This window comes from Lactuca virosa, chromosome 7 (genome assembly GCF_052849685.1).
Source record: "Lactuca virosa cultivar CGN04683 chromosome 7, Lactuca_virosa_CGN04683_v6, whole genome shotgun sequence".
NCBI classification, from domain to species: Eukaryota; Viridiplantae; Streptophyta; class Magnoliopsida; order Asterales; family Asteraceae; genus Lactuca; species Lactuca virosa.
The window spans coordinates 274,081,163-274,085,397 of NC_136432.1; the positions used below are offsets into that span (position 1 = coordinate 274,081,163).

Here is a 4,235-nt window from a genome sequence, read left to right on the forward strand (position 1 = left end):
GCACTTAAGGATATTCCATTTTATGGAAAAGATCATGATGATGCTTTTAAGAATTTAGATGAGGTCAATGACATTGCAGATTATTTCAATGTACCGAATGTGAATAGAGATATTGTCTTGTTAAGGATGCTCCCCGTTACTTTTAAGGGAGCTGCTAAGGACTGGTTAAAAGCACTACCACCGGGTACAATCACTACTTTGGCTCAGATGCACGAACAATTTTTAGACCAATTCTATCCACCATCCAAGATAGCTAAACTCAAGAAGGCAATATCCAATTTTGAGCAAAACCCGGGGGAGTCACTTTACGAGGCATGGGAGCGCTACAAGGGGTTGTTAATGAATTTTCCTCAACATGACCTTAACATTCAACAAGAAGTGTCTATATTCTATGATGGGGTCAATGTAATGACAAGACAACTCCTTGATTCTCAAGGACCACTTACAAAGAAAAATTCGGGCGAAGTCAAGGAATTAGTTGAAGAATTTGCAAAGCATTATCGTGAGTACCACAATCCAAGGAATGAAGGCGTAAAAGGAGTTGGGAGTGCACATTCTGAAGAAATGGCTGCTATGAAGGCAATGCTAAATAATATGGACCGAAGGCTGACCTAAATGGACCAATCAATTCATGCAATTAAAGTTGGTTGTGAACGATAATGGTCCGCACTTGACTAAAGATTGCCATTTGGATGAATATGGGAACAAGAAAGCTCAAGTTTGCTACTCGATTGGGGACAAGTATGATGAGGACTGGAGAAAACCAAAGAAAGAGTGGCTGCCATATGATGAATACAAGAGGCAAAAAGAAGAAAAATATAAGCAGACAGGCCGAGGCTTCTACCAAAAAGAGCAACCACCAGCCGAGAAGAAAGTAGACTTGGAAAACATTTTGACCAAATTTATGGAAGCTTCCGAGAAAAGGCATGATGACACTGATGCAGTGCTAAAGGAACACATGAAAATGATGAAATAACAGCAAACAATGATGATGGACCAGCAAGCTTCATTAAGAAATCATCAAACATCGATCCATAATCTCGAAGTCCAAATTGGTCAACTAACTACTTTTGTGAGCAACAAATTATCCTCACAATTTCCCGAAAAGAATGCTCAATCCCATGTTATGATGATTGATATTGAAGAAGAGGCCATCTCTGAGTTCCTAGAAGCACTAGAAGTGGAACCAAAGCCATCCGGACCAAAGCCAAAGAAGTCAAAACTTGAAAATGAGAATGTTGCTGAACTACCGAATTCACATCGTGAACCTCCTCTGTTCACGACGTGGCCCCGACCTTTACAACAAAATTCAGAAAATGTTCCGGTATATCGTCCGCCTCTACCGTTTCCTTCCCGAGCTGCTCTTAATCCACTGGAAAGAGAGCATTTGGAGTTTATTAAGCACGTGAGGGGTATCCCGATTAATACTCCTTTTTTCGAATCGTTATCCAAAATTCCCGAATATGAAAATTTTTTACAAGACTTGTTAGACACTCGTCAGCAACTAAAGAAGAATTCTAAGGTGATTCTAAGTGAGCAAAGCTCAAAAGCTGTATTGGGAGAGATACCTAAGAATATGGGGGATCCTAGACGCATCACTCTTCCATGTGAGTTTAGGAATAATATTAAGATTTATGCTTTAGCCGATTCCGGGCCTAGCATAAATTTGATGCCTTATTCATTTTATCAGAAGTTGAAGGCTACAAAGATGACTATTCACATGGCAAACCGTTCAGTGACACAACCCCGAGGCATTGTGGAAGATATTCTCATAAAAATTGGGAAATACGTTTTTCCAATAGATTTTGTGGTTTTAGATATGAAAGAAGATCCCGATGTTCCGATTATTCTTGGTCGCCCGTTGCTTAATACTGCTGGTGCCTTGGTTGATATACGTGAATCCAAGCTCACTTTGAGAGTTGGAGATGAAAAGGAAACTTTTGGAATAGAAGATGGTTTCAAAGGGAGTGATGTTCAAGAAGAGGTTTTCAATATAGATGAAGAAAGTGAACTTGAAGAATTAGAGAAGCTCACGGAAGAAGAAATCAAAACGATTCAACAAGTTAAACGAACAAAACCGAGAGCATCCGTCCCGTTCTTTGTTGAAGTCATTACCTACACAAAGCCAATAATTTTGATGAGTGAGGAAAGTGATGAATTGTCGAGTGATGAAGAAGAGGTTACCTCAAAAGTGACAAATCCAGTGGTGAAGGAAGAGAAGGATACTATGGAGCTTATGTGTGAAGATAAATTAGAGACTAAAGGGATCAAACGCAAGCTCGATGGAAACGAAGTCAAAGCTAAGAAGGAGAATTCTAAAAAGGAGTATATTCGTCGAGTGCAAGCTTATAAGAGGTGTTTCAAGGAGCAAAAGGTCCAGGTGGTGGATTCCTCTGATGATTCAACGTAGAAGGCATGGAGTCTAGCTCAAGACTCCTCAAAAAGAAGCGCTTCTCGGGAGGCAACCCGAGTTTGGTTTGCATTTTCTTTTCTTTTCTTTTTAGGAATTATTTTTAGGAAAGTGATCAATTCATCATCTAACAACTCTTTATTGGTAAGATTAGCTGTGGGGTACTTTAGAGTTAAGAGGTAAAATAATTGAAATAAACAAGGATAATTGATTAATTAAATTTTTGGGTTCAGACTCTGTTCACGTCGTAAACATCCGTTTCACGACGTGAGCTATACTAAATCACGGGGTTCAGCTTGTCTGGTCAGTTATTCAGCCCAATAAGTATAAATTTAATGGACTAGATTAAAATTAGCCCGATATGAAAATAACGACGTGCAATAGTGTCGTGGCCGTTAAAAGAACACGGAGGGTGGGGGGACCAGTTAAGTTAACACTTTGACCCACCATTTGTTTATTCTACTGTCACACGAACGGAAGCAAGAAGTCCCCACAGCCGATTTCCTTCATTTTTTCTTCCAAATCACTTGCATTATCTTCTCTTAACTTCATCTGGTATGTATTTCATCCTTTAATTGTTGCCATTGCTCCCAATTTTATGCACTTTGATGGTTAGGGTTTGTTTAAAAATTAAAAATCCCAAATTGGTTGAATTAATTGATGTTAAAGGGATGCATGGTCTTAGATTAGTAGATAAAACAAACCCCAGGTGTTATTTTTGTCGGATATTGACTGTATGATACTCGATCTGAGTTCAGGTCCCGACTACGTTTCACGACGTGAAACTCTTGTTCACGACGTGAAACCTGGGCGACCAGGCTTCTTGTTTCATTTTTAATGGACTGTTTGGGTGTGTTGTTTTGTTTTTGTTTGTCTTTGATCATTGCAGGAAAATGGCACCTAGAAGGGCTGTTCAACAGGAAAATGACCCGATCGACGTGGCGAGCATTCACCCATTGTATCGATTTCCACAGAATATATCTCGGGCATTATTGACAACATATGAGAACCGGTTGGGATGGCTTTATAACCGCGAGTTTGCATTAGCACCCATTGTGGATTGGGGATGGCTGCGCAGTGTGGGCATGGTTGTTGAGTTGGAACGTTACTGGACAAAGGTGTACGAAGGCAATGATTTTTCTTTTACCTGTAATGGGTGGAGGAATTTATTTGAAATTCAAGAACCCGTTTATCGGGAATTGTCGGTGGAGTTTTTCTCTACCGTCAGCTTTGAGGAAAGGACTATGGATTTTTATTACAACCGGGCGCTTGTTTTCAGGTTGGGCGGGGTTTATCGCGAGTGCAGTCTTCGCGAGTTCGCATGGCGCATGGGCTTGTACACGGAGGTGGAAACTCAATCCCCATTTTTTGTGCCATTCTTGCTTGGATGCGTTCGGGATTTTACACCTGGCACTTTCGATGCCCAATTTTGGAGGACTATCTCAAATCACACGTATGATTCTCGTGATTCTATTGAATCACAGATTCGGAATCCCGTGTATCGTTTACTTCATCGCCTTGTCACCTTTTCGATCAACCACAAGCACCATGGTGATAAGGTTTCCCTCCAGAATTTGTTTTACTTGTGGAGTATTATCACTCCCGGGTTTTGTTGCGACCTTCCCTATATGCTTGCTCGATTTTTGGGGAAGAAGGCCGCCGGTTCTAGGCAAGGGAGTCTGATCACGGGTAGATATTTGGTCACTCGCCTTGCCCGGTCGTACCATATTTTAACACATAATTTTGTTCGGAACCTTACCCGATTCCCGGACAATGATTTGACAATTCAATTTTTGGGGGTTATGAGAGTTGTGGTGAATGTTGG

The 4,235-nt window shown here is 40.8% G+C and overlaps 1 non-coding gene across 1 annotated transcript; it reads right to left on the reverse strand.

Moving 5' to 3' along the window:
• Positions 1–255: 255 nt before the first annotated feature.
• LOC145127947 (small nucleolar RNA R71) lies at positions 256–362 on the reverse strand. Its single transcript, XR_013716551.1, has one exon. It is a non-coding gene; the product is annotated as a small nucleolar RNA R71 (small nucleolar RNA).
• Positions 363–4,235: the final 3,873 nt, after the last annotated feature.